Source organism: Prionailurus bengalensis, chromosome A1 (genome assembly GCF_016509475.1).
Source record: "Prionailurus bengalensis isolate Pbe53 chromosome A1, Fcat_Pben_1.1_paternal_pri, whole genome shotgun sequence".
NCBI classification, from domain to species: Eukaryota; Metazoa; Chordata; class Mammalia; order Carnivora; family Felidae; genus Prionailurus; species Prionailurus bengalensis.
The window spans coordinates 205,841,804-205,858,357 of NC_057343.1; the positions used below are offsets into that span (position 1 = coordinate 205,841,804).

General features: G+C 44.6%; 2 pseudogenes; both read left to right on the forward strand.

Moving 5' to 3' along the window:
* Positions 1-5,472: 5,472 nt before the first annotated feature.
* On the forward strand, positions 5,473-7,090 carry LOC122494140 (annotated as a pseudogene).
* Positions 6,478-7,752, forward strand: LOC122480033 (annotated as a pseudogene).
* The last annotated feature ends 8,802 nt before the right edge of the window (positions 7,753-16,554 follow it).

Sequence of the window (16,554 nt, forward strand, 5' to 3'; positions counted from 1 at the left end):
GTGTTCGTCTGGCTCAGACACTCCACCCCTCAAATCCAGTTCTTGCGACCTCACACACCCACCTCTTCCGCCATATTCCCTGAGCCATCATGGAGGGGCTTTTGGAGGTAGGTGTTTTTGCCAGACGGCGTTCAAATTGAGGGCTTAAACCACAGCAGCAGTACAGACAGCAGCAGTAAAAGAAACCCCTGAAAAAGGGAGCAAACCTCATTGCTAGCATGAATCCCACTGTAAACCATCTCTGTAGGTCTATGCCCACTGCAGAAAAGGGTTTCCTTCACTAGCATGAGAGAGGAGCAGCAGGCTAAGGACAAAAGAATAAATGCTTAGTGGGTACTGTCTGGGAAAACCCTCTCCCTCAGTATGATGCTAGTGGCTTCACTCTTTGTCGTGAGGACAGAGGGAGTCTGAGGTGCATGAGCAGGAGGGACACACCAGACACGTTGCCTAAGGCCAAAGAGTCAGCCTGTCCGTGTAAAATTAAAGGTGGTGCAAACAAGCATGTCAGGTAATCAGCCATATCGTGCTTTGTGGTATTGATGCCTGTGTGGAATACGTATATGTTGACTGTTTTGGCCCCAACTCCAGCAGGATCAACAGGGACCACTTTAGCCCTCCAGGATATTTCTCACACTCTGGCAAGAAACAGCCTGTTCAACTTGGGGGAAGTTGCCATTCCAAGCCCCATTCAAGCGTCCCCTCCCCCAGGGAGAATGGGCTGAGGAGCACAGAATACAGTTGTTTCTGGCCTGCTTTGAGCTCAGGAACCAGTGCTTCAGGCCTCATTTTCCAGAAGGCATGCTGGTTTTGGTACCTAACCGTGGGTTTGGGGTGTGGCCACAGGCTGTCAAATTTTTTTTTTAATTTTTTTTTTTAACGTTTATTTATTTTTGAGACAGAGAGAGACAGAGCATGAACGGGGGAGGGTCAGAGAGAGGGAGACAGAATCTGAAACAGGCTCCAGGTTCCGAGCTGTCAGCACAGAGCCCGACGCGGGGCTCGAACTCACGGACCGCGAGATCATGACCTGAGTCGAAGTCAGCCGCTTAACCGACTGAGCCACCCAGGCGCCCCGCACAGGCTGTCAAATTTAACAAGGTCATGGCTTCTGGCAAGATGTGCCACTGTAAGAGGGCTCTGAGTTGAGCTTTGAGAATGTCATTCTTCCTTGCAGTGAGTCCAGCAGCTTGTTGATTATAGGTTAGATGAAACTGTCCATGTATGTCCTGTTCATGAGCCCAGTCCTGTGTCCAGTGAAATATATGTCCTATCACTATGTATCCTTTGAGGTTATCCATACATGACACAAAGTTGTTCGAGGCCATTGATGTTGGCATTTTGATTAGCTCTTTTGCAGGGGTGGCTTGTGTGAGCCCAGAAGCTGTATCACCACAAGTTCGGATGTGCTTTTTTTCTTGACTTGTGGGTAGAAGACCAATACAATCAATTTGCCAGTCTAAAACTGGTTGGATCCCAGGAGGATTGTGCGGTGTGTGGAACCTTCCTAGGTCTCAGACTGTAAGAGATCAGGCAGTTGCTAACAGCTGCTAGGAGGTCAGTACAGCACTTCACTATGCTCCATCCCACCCTTGTACTGAGATGCTCACTGTGCTTATGAACCCCTGCAACCAATTCTAAACTTTGTATGGGGGTAAGGGCCCTGATCTTTGCTAAGGGATCTGTCTCAATATTCTCAGGGGGTGAGGGAGGCCTATGCTCCGAGACGTGGAAATCAGTATAGGAGGCAGCAGAGTCCTGTATCCTTTCCTATATATCTTTCCATATTTCTGCTACTTATAATGATTTCTGTGGGTCCCTAGCCCATTGGGCCACCTGTGTTGTCAAGCCCCTATAGACAGCCCAAGTGTCCATGCAGAGGGTAAGGAGCCAAGGTGCATGTATATATACCATCCAGGCAGTTCTCAATTCAGCCCATTGGCTGCTTTTAGCCTATTCCAAGTCTCAAACTGGATAGTATCAGTCTGGGGCTAGATCGCTACTGTAGTCCAGTACTAGGATTCCCTCTAATAAACCCATCTGTATAGCAAGCTTCTTTAGGAATATGGTGTTTGCCTTTCTTTATGTGTTATGGGGTCTCTCCATAGGAGGCTGGGGGGGGGCATTAAAGATTTCACATTCTGCTGCCCAAAGTTAGCATGTAATTCAGCTCCCGATGGACTAGTGGAGAGAACACTCCTTTGTTGTAAGTAAGCATCTTAGAGGCTTGTGCTACTGCAGATGCCATTCTTGCAAATATACCATCTGTCCACCCCTTTATAGGCAAACTGGTCCAGGCATTTATCAGAGGGATGGTCATTAAGGGCTCCCCTTGTTAAAGGACCTTATGTACTCAACACTTGTTCAATAGGAGAATTTCAGCTCTCTGCTCCCTTCCAGAGTTGTGACCAAAAGCTAAATGGAGTTAACTTCCCATGCTGTTCCTTCCATCAAGCCCAGTTTACCTTATCTGGTGTAGCAGTCACATCTAAGGTCGGGGTATACCAGGGAAAGGTGCCCTAAAGCCTGTGCTTGAGCAGCTACTACCTTAGCTCGGTCAAAGGCAGCTTGATGTTCTTCTACCCAATGCTGATGCACTCCCTTTTTTGCCAGATGGTATAGAGAGTGCAGGCATGTTAAATATAGTCTCAAAGGCTGGAGAGTATGTTCTGGGGACCATCTAGGAGGAAGTGTTTGAAAATTACATTCATATCTCCAGAACATATCAAGGATGTTATGCCCTAAAACTGTACTTTAGGGTGTGCTTAAACAGAAAAAAAAATGGGGAGGATGCTATGTTCAAGAAGGCTTCAGGTCATGGAATGGTCACCAAGGTAGATTTGTTCAAGATGGTGTTAGGCTGGCTCACACACTGGTAAATACATTTATTATTGGAAAAAGGTAAAAAGAAGGTATTGGATGCTCTGGCCATAAAAGTTGAACAAAGTAAGAGACTTCTAGAGGTGATTGATTGTATTTTACAGGGACAGGAGGAAAAGAAGATAAATTGGTCACATGGAAGACTAGAGGATCTTTAGCATCATGGAAAGATCAGAATCTTTGATGACAAATCCAGCAATCTGGAAGGTTACCTCCCTTAGCAATGGCCTGGGAGCTACGAATGAGGCATTATCTTTCCAGGCCAATGCCAAAGTAAAGAAAAGGAAAAGAGGGAGAACCTATTTCATATTTAAAGTATGAAGTCTTGATCCATTGTCTTGGGCAGAAGCAGTTTACCTCAATGCCAGCTACTTCTCTTCCCTGTCAATTTGTTTCAGAGTTCTCCAGTGTCTGTAAACCACCAGATATCAGGTGGATCCTTCTTCAGTTGTTACATGTGTACTCAAGGCTCAATGCCTTCCAATTTTGCAGCAGTGTCAGTGGTCAGGAGCACTTGGTAAGGTCCTTTTCAATGAGGCTCAAACACTGTTTTCTCTAATGCTATTTCCAGAATACCCAATCATCGATCTCCCCACTATGACCAACAAGATCCTTTGAATTGGAGTCTGGAGAGGCTTCTTTAACCTGTTGATGATAGGCTTTACCATAAGACATTGAAGACTTAAGAAGCCAGTCATATTAGCATGAGATAATAAAGGATCAGGAGAAAGTTGTATACCCATAGACATTGGTCTCCTGGTGACTATCTCATGTGGAATGAGTTTGTGTTTCCCAAGAGGGATACCATGAATAGTCAGCAAAATCAAAAGCAATACCTTCGGTCAGGAAAGTACAGTTGTTTTGGCAAGTTTAGTTTAAAGTTAGAGGATCCCATTAGTTCTCTCAGCCTTACTGAAGATTGAGGATGATAGGGACAATGATAATTCCAAGAAGTTTGCAAGGTTTTCATCCAGGTTCCTTGATTTTCCTGGTGAAGGTGGGTTCTTCTGTCGCTGGAGATTGGGAAAGGTATACCAGGTGGGAAACGCAATTTCTTACAGTTTCCTTGCTGCCATGAGGACATCAGCCTTGTAGCAGGAGAAAACTTCAACCCTTCTGGAAAACCACATACAATAACAAGAACATATTCATAACCAATAATGAGTGGCAGTTGAATGAAGTCTAGCTGTAGGTGTTCAAAGGGTCCAGAAGGAGGTCTGAAGCCTCTGGGAACAAAACCAGTTTTATAGGATTATGGACCTAGATGGAAATCAGACATTGCTGGTAAAAATTTTTTTTGCAACTTTATTGAAGCTTTTCACACAATGTTTATTCATAAGTTGGGTCATTTAGGATGGTGAAGGAATGCAAAAAGCAAAAAATGGGGTTTTCGAGGGAGGTAGGAGGAACCAAGCAAGTGTCTTGGGTTTCCCATATCCCTGAGTGTTCATTTAATTTACAACCATTGTTTACCCATCTCTTTTTTTTAAATTTTATCCTTTATTTTTTAAAGCTTACATCCACATTATTTAGCATATAGTGCAACAATGATTTCAGGAGTAGATTCCTTAGTGCCCCTTACCCATTTAGCCCATCCCTCCTCCCATCACCCCTCCAGTAACCCTCAGTTTGTTCTCAATATTTTTGAGTCTCTTCTGTTTTGTCCCCCTCCCTGTTTTTATATTCTTTTTGTTTCCCTTCCCTTATGTATCTGTTTTGTCTCTTAAAGTCCTCATATGAGTGAAGCCATATGATTTTTGTCTTTCTCTAATTTCACTTAGCATAATACCATCCAGTTCCATCCATGTAATTGCAAATGGCAAGATTTCCTTCTTTTTGATTGCCGAGTAATACTCCAATTGTTCACCCATCTTAATTTCTCTGATTCAGGAGCAAAACATTGCCATGTCATAAACACATCAAGATGGCAAAAGTCTGGCAGTGTGGGCCCATTTCTTGCAGAAAGAGAATGGACTTCCTCTACATCTTACAAATACACAATCTTACAAATACAACGTAAAGAAGGCTTAGTATTATTTGACAATACTTCCCATGAAATATACGTATCAAATAAGCCTAATTAGTTTGGCAAATACTTTGAAATATTGTAGGTCAAAAAGACTTCATTTACAATTTGACTTTGGGAAATTTGTAAAAAATATTTTAAAAAAAGTTTTAAAGCCCTTTTCTACTTAGGACCACAGATGATTATGAAACCTAATAGTTGAAAGGTAAAGAAACTTGGGGAGTATAGCCAGTTGGTGGAGCAAGGCAGTGAGGTGGAAGAGGTCAAAGGCTGATGGTGGTATAGGCTCAGAGGCTCTCTAATGCTCCCTCTGTCCTAGAGCCCCTTGAAGGATTCACAATGACATCTTTTCAACAAGTCCCCTTGCAGACTTCTAACTTTGCCCATGTCATCTTTCAATATGTGCCCAAGAGGGGCGCCTGGGTGGCTCAGTCGGTTGAGCGTCTGACTTCAACTCAGGTCATGATCTCACGGTCTGTGAGTTTGAGCCCCACGTTGGGCTCTGTGCTGACAGCTCAGAGCCTGGAGCCTGCTTTGGATTCTGTGTCTCCCTCTCTCTCTGCCCCTCCCCCACTCATGCTCTGTCTCTCTCTGTCTCAGAAATAAATAAACATTAAAGAAAATATGTGCCCAAGAATTATCTTCCTAATTCACACCTGGAATGTCATTGCACCGTAACTCCATATGTCCATCCACATCCAAAAGATTGGGTTGATATATTCAAGGTCGGATGGAGTACTGCTTGTGATTATCACACATTGTTATGGCCTTGTATGCCTGAACATTATGTAGAAGGAACCACCGTTAATTGTGTATTTGCATTTCAAGAATATTGCCTTCCAAATGATGATGGAGCATTTTATTAGTTCTGTTATGTTACCCATTAGGGTGAAATTCGTGGAGCAAGTACACCTTTCCAGTTGAGAACTTCTCCAGCTGAAGAGTTACTTACTGTGGAAGAGGAAGGAAATTCTGACATGTTAGTGGTGACCACAAAAGTTGGCCTTCTCGAGTTGAAAATTGAGAAAACCATGAAAGAAAAAGAACTCTTACATTTCATTGATGTTCTGGAAAAAGAACCAGCACAACTTGCAGAACAAGTTGGAAGAATGCAAAGAGAAGGTAACCATGAGAAAGAAAGATGTGACCAACTAATTGCAATCTGAGCAAGAGGGTCTTGTTGAAGTATCACAAAGTTAGAAATGGAAAATGAAGGGTTTAAGAAGAGATACAGTGATGTTACATGCAAAGCTCTCCAGCTTGAGGAAGATATTGTGTCAGTGACACAGAAAGCAATTGAAAAGAAACTGCATGAGGCAGTCTATTTTTTTATTTTTATTTTTTTTGCATGAGGCAGTTTAAAGGACAAACTCAGGAAGGCATGATATGAAAGAGAACAACTGGAACATTAGTTGAAGATGGAAAAGGATGAGAAGGAACTTTATTAAGGTACCTTTGAAGAATACTGAAATATAAAATACCAAGCCGTGTCAGAGGTCCAGACGTTAAAGAATTTAGATAGGAACAAAGAAAGCATGATTAGTCAGGCTCCTGGCTGACTCAGCCAGGGGAACATGCACCTCTTGATCTCTGGGTTGTGAGTTTGAGCCCCATGTTGGGTATAGAGATTACTTAAATTAAAAAAAAAAAACAAGAAAAAAAGCATGATTACTTATTGACAAGAAGATATTGGAAGGCTGCAGTTCTGTTTGGCTAAAAAGGAAAATCTGCAAAGGGCTTTCTTGTTTATAACCTCAAGTAAGGAAGATACGGTGTGTGTGCGTGTGTGTGGTTTGTTTGTTTGCTTTTAAAGGAGCAACTTTGTAAAGCAGAGGAACAGATTCAGGCAACTGGGCAAGAAATGGTCTTTCTGGCCAAAGAACATAGTGATGCTGTGAATGTGGGAGATCAAACAATGGCAGAGCTGCATGCTGCACAGCTGGAAAGTGAGAAAGTCAAAAAGCAGGTAGCTGATGCAGTGGCAGGACATCAACTAAATGCTGTGAAAAGAGATCAGGAAGAGACTGATACATGGGTGCACGATATGAAAAGAGAAGTGGAAGATTTGAAACATCATCTTCAGATGGCAGCAGATCATTAATTACAAAGATAATTCAAGGAATGCCAGAGGGGCCCAAAACAAATAAATACACTTTCAGACCAATCAGCCAGTAGCAACAGCGTATTCACCGTGAAAATTGGGAATCGGCAGAAAGTAAAGGATGCCTCAATAAACACAGACCCAGCTACTGCTGGCTCTACTGTAGATGTAAAAGCCATCACTGTCTGCAGCTGAGACAGTTTCTGCCCTTGTAACAAAGGGGCAAGTCTGTGAAATGACCAAGGACATTGCTGACAAGACAAAAATATAATAAATGTAAACTACTCTTGCAGGATGAGAAAACAAAATGTAATAAATATGCTGATGAACTTGCAAAAGTGGAGTCAAAATAGAAAGAACAAGTGAAGATTGCTGGAAATGTAAAACCAGCAGTGGTTGAAGTACAGGACAATGACAAACTTGAGAGAGAGACAAGGAAATAGATGGTCTAACTTCACATTTGGAAAACCTTTCCAGGAGCAAGGAACTTGAAAGAACTCTAGAAAATCAAGCAGAAAGGAAACGGAAGGTCAGAATTTCCAGGGTTCTCAGAAGATTTCACAGTGTCTCAACATATGCTCAGAGCAAAATGGTCATGTTGCTGCAGTGCTGAATATACAACCCGTTCTGCAATATGTTAATCCTTGTGCAACACAGGAAACCAGAGATGGAGCAGATGGTGCTTTTTTTTAAAAAAAATGTATTTTATGTTTGAGAGAGAGAGAGCAAGTGGGGGAGGGCAGAGAGAGAGGAGAAACAGGGGATCCAAAGCAGGCTCTGTGCTGGCATCATGGAGCACGTGCAGGGCTCCAACTCAGGAACCCCTGAGATCATGCCCTGAGCAGAAATCTGACTCTTAACAGAGCCACCCAGGCACCCCACAGATGGTGCTTTTTACCCAGATGAAATCCGAAGGGTACCTGTGAGAGCCCACTTGAGGACTGAAGATGATGGTCTTTGCAACCAGCCTGCCAGATACCTTAGTCGGCCTGATGGTTTAGAAGATCTGAGGACAAGAAAGAAGATGAGAGTGTGCCCACTGCTCCTGACCCTCCAAGTCAGCATTTACATGGGCACATGGGCGCAGGACAGGCTTTTGCTTTGATTCCAGCTTTGATGTTCACAAGAAGGGTCCCCTCTGCGAATTAATGTTCCCTCCCAACTATAATCAGAGCAAATTTGAAGAACATATTGAAAGTCACAGGCAGGTGTACACAATGTGCAACAAGCAGTCCCCTCCTGCCTGTGACCAGCAGAATTTGAAAGGCCTGTGTAGACCCATTTTGATCATGGTTTAAATTTGACTAGTTACATTTTATTATGAGTTAGTAATCCAGTTTAGCCATTAAAAAAAAAAAAATCACCTCAAGTAGACCACTGTGGAGACCACACGGTATCACTTCCATGAACCGTCTACCACACTTTTCTGAACAAGGGCTACTTTTTAGTTATGTGTTGCCAGTGTCAGGGTCAATCATTGGCTTATCAATAAATATAATTGTAACTTCTGTTACTCTTACCAGCTCAAGATAAGACGTTTTTCTGTGTTTGTATCTTTTTTTTCTAATGTTTATTTATTTATTTTGAGAGTGGGGAAGGGCAGAGAGAGAGGGAGAGAGAGAATTGCAAACTGGCTCTGTGCTGACAGCGCAGGGCTCAGGACTTGATCTCAAGAACTATGAGAGCATGACCTGAGCTGAAATCAAGAGTTGGCTACTTAACTGAGTGAGCCACCCAGGTGCCCCTCTGTGTTTGTATCTTTATTTATTCTTCACTTTGCAAAGGTATATGAATAAAAGAAATGGAGTATTTTAACGTTACTGTACTGAAAATGTATGTACATAGAGTGTGTTATTTAGCACAATATTTACAAGTTTCTGTTGACCTTGTTGATTGAGTGTGACTACCAAATATAATGTAATAAAAGTAATTTATCATATAAAAGGTAAAGAAACTTTACACAGTATATCATAATCATACAATAAATCCCAAGAAAACTGTCCTTTTATTTTTTTTTTTTAAGAATTTTTTTTTTCAACGTTTATTTATTTTTGGGACAGAGAGAGACAGAGCATGAACGGGGGAGGGGCAGAGAGAGTGGGAGACACAGAATCGGAAACAGGCTCCAGGCTCTGAGCCATCAGCCCAGAGCCTGACGCGGGGCTCGAACTCACGGACCGCGAGATCGTGACCTGGCTGAAGTCAGACGCTCAACCGACTGCGCCACCCAGGCGCCCCGAAAACTGTCCTTTTAACAGAGAGAAAACAAAATTTTAATTTCGCACCAGCTTACTTTTGATATTAAAACTCATTTTTAAGTAAATTAATTTTAATCTTAGTTTGACTACACATTACAACTCCTTTTCAAAGATTCCTTTCCTACGGTGCTGACAGCTGAGAGCCTGGAGCCTGCTTCAGATTCTGTGTCTCCCTCTCTCTCTGCTCCTACCCCACTCAAGCTCTGTCTCTTGCTCTAAAAATAAATTAAACATTAAAATTCCTTATCTATAATCCTTCTACAAACTTTCTTTTCTGCATTCCATTTTTTTCCTGTTTTTCCTCTTTAAACACCCTCACTTGGAGACAAAATCACTTTCTTTTCCCTTAAGAAAAAAATGTACCTCCTTTCCTCACATCTTCTCTTATTGAAACACATCCTACTTTTTTGGCACATGAAGATGCTTCCCTTATTATTTCCAGTAGTTTGAATTGCATATATTATTTAAATCACCTTAATTTCTAGTGAAAACTAAGTAAGCAATTGTGAACTGAGTGTTATAGCAGCATTCTTTAAATTTGCAAATTTATAAATACATTTCATAATTTCTAGAAGCATATTCTTTTTTCAGTTTTCCCAGATAGCATTAACATATCTGGGTAACTTTTAGTTTTTCTGCAATGAAAGGACTAGATGATGCCTAGAAACTTGACAGATAAAACTGGGCCTGTGTAAATGTGTCTGTGAGGATGTGCAAATATGCCTGTACTGCCTCCTCAGAGGGAATTATATCATTTTGTCCTCATATAATGTCATCAATATAATGCCCATATGGCATCTTTCCAATTGTAAGGTACTTACGTCCTATCAAACCTGCTAGCAGAGGTGATGTGCAATTGCAGGACTGTTTAAAAATATCCCAGTGGGAGTTAAGAAAATGTATACTGAGTCCTTTAAAAAGTGAAAGAAAATTGGGCCTGGGACTCGTACACAGTGGGAACAAAACAGAACATACTAGCTAGGTCAGTGACTGTGAAGGATGTTCTTTGGGCCTGTTGTATGTCCTATAATCAGTTCTATAATATTAGGAATTGGAGCCTAAATCAGGGAACCTAAGCAGTGAGGTTTGGATAGATAGTCAACGGTGAGGTGTCATGCATTAGTGGTTGGCTTAATACCAGCCTGTGGGGCTTTTGAAAGGGGGGAGCTTTGGGAATAATGACTTTTTTTTTAAATTTAAAAAGTTTAGGGGCGCCTGGGTGGCTCAGTTGGTTAAGTGTCCAAGTTCGCCTCAGGTCAGGATCTCACGGTTTGTGAGTTCGAGCCCCGCGTTAGGCTCTGTGCTGACAGCTCAGGGCCTGGAGCCTGCTTCAGATTCTGTGTCTCCCTCTCTCTCTGCTCCTCCCCTGCTCACACTCTGTCTCTCTCTCAAAAATAAATAAAGATTGGGAATGCAAGCTGGTGCAGCCACTCTGGAAAACAGTATGGAGGTTCCTCAAAAAACTAAAAATAGACCTACCCTACCACCCAGCAATTGCACTACCAGGCTTTTATCCAAGGGACACAGGTGTGCTGTTTCGAAGGGACACATGCACCCCCGTGTTTATAGCAGCACTATCAACAATAGCCAAAGTATGGAAAGAGCCCAAATGGCCATCGATGGATGAATGGATAAAGAAGATGTGGTATATATATACACAATGGAGTATGACTCGGCAATCAAAAAGAATAAAATCTTGCCATTTGCAGCTATGTGGACGGAACTGGAGGGTATTATGCTAAGTGAAATTAGTCAGAGAAAGACAAAAATCATATGGCTTCACTCATATGAGGACTTTAAGAGACAAAACAGATGAACATAAGCGAAGGGAAACAAAAAGAATACAAAAACAGGGAGGGGGACAAAACAGAAGAGACTCATAAATATGGAGAACAAACTGAGGGTTACTGGAGGGGTGGTGGGAGGGGGATGGGCTAAATGGGTAAGGGGCACTAAGGAATCTACTCCTGAAATCATTGTTTCACTATATGCTAACTAATTTGGATGTAAGTTTAAAAAAATAAATAAAATTTTAAAAAATATTTAAAAAATTAAAAATTTAAAAAAAAAGTTTATATATTATTTTTGAGAGAGAGAGTGTGTGTGCATACGTGGAGGAGGGGGGAGAGAAAGAGAGAATCTCAAGCAACCATGCAGAGCCGGATATGGGGCTGGAACTTATGAACCCTTGAGATCATGACCTGAGTGGAAAGCAAGAGTCCACTTAACCGACTGAGTCACCCAGGCCCCCCATGACTCTTGGCTGAAGCATATCTTTAATAATGGGATAGGCCTTCAGTGCTTTGTTTAAGTCGTACTGGGGAGTGTTAACTGTCTTGACTAGAGAGGAGTGGTCAAGGCATCCATTTGGCAGGCCAGTTAGGAAGAACAAGAGCATGGCATCCTGTCAAGGCATCCATGCTTATAGTAAGGAAAGAAAGCGCCAGGGGGCCACCACCAGAGGAGGCCATTTGAAGTGAATGGTCCCAATAGCTACATCCCAATGGGTTTATACACCTTTGATTGTTTTGTCAGCAATTCCCTATAAGGATAAGGACTTTCCTTTTGGGAACTGAGAGGGATTTCATGGAATGACAGTGACCTGGGCCCTGGTATCTAATAGGGGCAAAAAAAAAAAAAAAAAAAAGACTGAAATTTTATTGTCCCACTGGACTACCAGAGTGGCATAGAGGAAATTGTCCTGGGAAGGTGGAACAAGCCCCAGGGAGTCGCCAATTCCTGGGGTAGAACCTGGAGTGGCTGCTAGGCCTGGTGGTTAGGGAAAGGGACAAGGTTGGTAGTGGAATCAAGCTGGGGAAGGTCAGAGGAGGTAGAGGGCTATTATGTGGAAGTGGAGGGCCAGCAGAAGGGTGCTGCGGCTGACAGAATCTAGTTTTAGGCTCCTAAGTTTAGAAGCTGGTTGTCCAGAGATTAAGTGGCCAGGAACCCTGAGTCTCCATAACTCCCAGCAGGGCTTTGCCTGTGTATTCCCAAACAAGGAAACATTAGATGGGTAGGGTGTTACTGGGGAGGGAGTGGGGACTGCTTCTGCCACAAACGAAACAAAACAAACAACAAAACGACGATTTCCTTCCACCCAGTGCTTTTGATTTGGGAACGGACAGTGGAAGCGGTAGTGCTTGTACCACTTTTCAAGAGTAGCACCCGGTGCTAGTTTATGGGCTACAGCAACCCCGATTCAGAACCAAGGGTTTCCCACTAGAGCTGCCAGAATGCTCAGAACCGCTGGTTCCTCCCGGCACCACAGTTGCTCTGGGAGGAGGGATGTTCATCTTTGGCTCCACCACAGCCATTTGCTGTGCTGGCACAGGGAGTGTCCCAGCACCACTCCTTCTAGGGAACTGCAGGTCGCTCAGGCAGCTCCGTTGAGGGATCTCAGCCCCAGTTTCTCCTTATTTCCCCTGGGAGTACCCATCCAAGCAGGGGATTGGGAAGGCACATCTCCCTTCCCTGAGACCAACTCTCGGGCCCCTGCACTGATCAGTGCTCTCTGCTGGCCCTTGCTCCTTCCAGCGTTGGCAGGTGTCAGCCTCCCCTCCACTAGGTGCATGGCCCATGATGTGCGGTCACAGTTTCTGGCAGAGCCCGGCTGGCGCTTTCCCGGTGGAGGTGGCTCTGCTTGGCGCGGAACTGGGTGTGTTTCGCCGGTGTCGCCCATCCTTTCGCTTTCCGGGGTGTTCCGTTCCCGGCCCCGCTGGCAGCCGGGAAATCGGGGTGGGGGGGGTCAAGGCGCAGCACCTGTGCATGAGCCCAGCCAGGTGTTCCTGGGGGGGCAGCTCTGCGCCGGTACCCAGCAGCCTGTTTCTCGTCACCACTTTCGCAAGCAGCGCCCACCAGATAACTCTGGGATTTCGCGCCACCACTTGAACTCCGCCCAAAGTTCAGGGTCGTTGGGTGCCGTCCCTTCCTCTGCCCAGGAAGGCCTGGGCCGGCCTTCCGGTGGTCGCCCTTCCCGGCCGTCCCCTTGCCACTTTGGCCAGTAGCTCGGAGCCGGCGGTTTGTCTGTCACAGCCCGGATTGTGCACAGGCTCTGTGGCAGCACCGCCCACGACCCGGCCTGCACTGTTTCTCAGTGACGGCCCCTATTACGTGACTTCGCGGTGCGGGTGTTTGTCGTAGGCAGCACCGCTCGTCTCCCCCAGTTTGCATTTCTCTAATTGTCCCGATCTGGCCATTTGACAGGTGCAGTTTCCCTAGTTCCCCGGAGCATTCATTCTGTGTCTTGGTGGCTGCTCGGCGGCTAGCGTCCAGACCGCCGCTGCTCTTTGGCCCTTTGCTAGTGGAGATGCGCCCGCGCTCGCTCTTTCGCAGAGAGGACAGCGACGTCAGAACGCCTCCATCCGGACACTGGAACAATCACTGCCTGTGCTGGTCGGGTCTCGGTCTCCAACCCTCCAGGTTTCACCGTCATCATGCATTTCTTCCTTCTAGCACACCTGGAATTAGCGGGGCGTGGGATTTCCTTGTTGTAGCAGGTCCCTGTAGTCGCGCCTGCGATTTCCAATCTTGGCCGAGTCCGAGAACAGCGGCCAACGAGATTTCTCCGCGGTGCAGATCCCGCTTTAGGCGAATCAAGGGTTTAGCCAGGCCTGGAACTTCTTAGTCAAAGGAAGTCCATGTTGATTCTGGCAAATGAGTATTTAATCCTGCCTTGCAGATTTCTATGTCTGACCGGTTCCCGGTTTAGCGACTTACCAGGGTAAGATGAGGTGGGCGCTTCAGTTCAGCCTAAGATTTCCAGTTGTAATAAGTCTGAATAAACCCATGTCTCTGGTATATCTGAGATCAGGTGAGCTCAATGTCAGACCGAATGTGTCCAGATTTGCAAGGAATCTGTACCTGTTCATCAGGCCTGCCATTTCTTTTTCAATGGTAGCGTTTCTCAGAAATGCGATGACCTGCCATGCCTATGTTTGTTATTAGGTCCCACAGAAGTAGGGATATATTGGCAAAACTACCTTTTTTGGGGGTAGTATTAGAACAGTTGTTTTGTTTTGTTTGCAATAGGAAGTACATTTTATTACTAAATCTGGGAGAAGTCAATATCAACAGAATACAAAAATTGCTCATTGGTCGGACGTTCTAGAAAATTCAGACATACTGTTTTTGATTATTAGTTTTCTAGAAGTCGGTGTATATTTGCTAAAGAGATTTCTGATTTGGAGTCAGTTCTGGGGTGTTCTGCCTTAAGTATGTTTGCATCATTAAGCCCGTAGAAGTCAATGTGTGAGGCAAAAATGTTTTTTTAATCCTAGCAGTGCTGCATTTGCCATAGGAAGTACCCTCTCCCCACTTACTAAGTCCTGTCAGAGTTGATAGGGGAAAATAATTTCTTCATCCTAGCAACTTCTGTAAGTCAAGATTTAGCTGTGTTCCTGTTTATTATGCTGTGAAAGTCAGTGCGTATAGAGACAAAAGTGGTTTCTTAATCATAGTAAGTTAGGGGTTGGAAACACAAGATCTGCCAATCATTTGTTAATAGGAAATCCCGTGAAAATCAGTATATACTGCTGAAAATGATTTCTTCACTGTAGGCAGGTTTGGTTGTGCAAGAGACAGTCTGCCTTAGCTGTTCATTACATTGAGTTCTACCAAGTTAATTTTTTGCAATAGAAGTTCAAACTGTGCTTTTTATTATGAAGTCCCCTAAAGGTCACTGTCCACCAGCTGAAAAGATTTCTTGTTTGCAGAGAGTTCAAGGAAATTCTGATTTAGCTATGTTTTTGTTTAAGGACACTGTAGAACTCAATTTCTTAATCGCAACAATGCTGTATTTGCAACTGAAGTCGGCCCCTTCTCTTTAAATCCCGTGGAGTCCCTGCAGACTGGCTAATGAGATTTTTTTTTTAGGGTTAATAAATATTTGCTTAGCAGTGGCAGCTATTTCTTACTCCTGCTTCCTCTGGGTTTGTGTTTATGGAACACACGATTACGCTGATGGGAACATCTGGGAAAGCAGCATTTAGCATGTTTGCAATTTCTTTCTTTCTCTGAGGGGGAGGGGTTCTATGAATGCAGTTGCTCCCTTAGTCTTCTATTCTCCTGCAGTGTATTTTCCTTGGAAATCGATGTGTTTTGGTTTCCTTTTGTGTTCACAAGGGTCAGGATCCATGTGTTTTGATTTCTATTTAGATTTAGGCAGTTTATGATCATTTTATTTCTTATTTCCTGAATTTAACTTTGTTATGTATCCTACTTATTTCCTTGCGTGTTTCACCACTCAGCTGCATGCTCTCTGACTTGCCTTCACCTACTGAGAGCAAGCTCAGTCTCAGCCCCGCAGATGCTGGGTCTCCCTGTTTCCTGCAGGCTGCACCAGTCCTTCTGCCAGACGGGAGGCACACACTGCCTGCTTTATGGCCTGGAGCGCCAAGGACAGTTCTTGGTCTGGGCACCGTTCCTAGTACATAGTTTCTCCCACTCAGGACCCCAGGGTTCTCTGTGCCATCTCCTTCTCAACCCCAGCACAGCTGGTTCCCCTGGGCTGGCCTGACCTTTGTTGGGCATGGACATGTGAGGCCAGCCGGTGTAGAAATTGCGCTCCAAAGGCATCCTCTTCTTGCCCATAATATCGAATGTTTTATTTGTTGGGTTAGTTTCTGTATGGTTTGCTTTTGTTTCGGTTTCATTTCGGTTTGTTTTCCTCCTTTCGGTTTGTTTTCTGCCTGTCCGTTTGCTTTGCGCCTGTTGGTTGGTTTTAGTAATGGGCCTGTTGCTTTGGTTTATGCGTTCTCTGCCAGGTTCTCCTTTTTCCTGTAGTCTCCACTGATTTGTTACCACTCAGTCGCGTGACTTTCTCCAGACTTCTGCCTTGCCTCCGCCCACACCCGGAGACAGCATAAGTACCCAGGCTGCAGTACTGCTGTAGGCTAGCCTACTTCATCTGTGCAAAGCTTGAGTCCTGGAGATCAGAGCCCCGCGCTCGATGTAGCCGCATTTTCCTGGCCGTGTGAAAGAGGCTTGGGATTCCACAGCGGGGGCGCCAGAGCCCCAGCCTGCATCTCTGTTGAACTCAGAAGATTCTGGGCTTTGCCCACTCTCTTTCTATCCTGTGCTGGGAGAATCCATAGGCCACGGTGGTGGTTTGGTTTCGGAACTGCTTTCCAGTCCTTGTTGGCGGCTTCGCTGGGTCTACCCGCAAAAGAAAGTCTTGCCCAGATCCCACTGCACCTCGGAACCCAGACCCGCTCTGCCCAATGTGGGCCTCTGGCCCGGGATACAGAAGAAGCCAGAGGCATCTTCAGGAGAGGCGGACTCTGCGGAGGAACCCG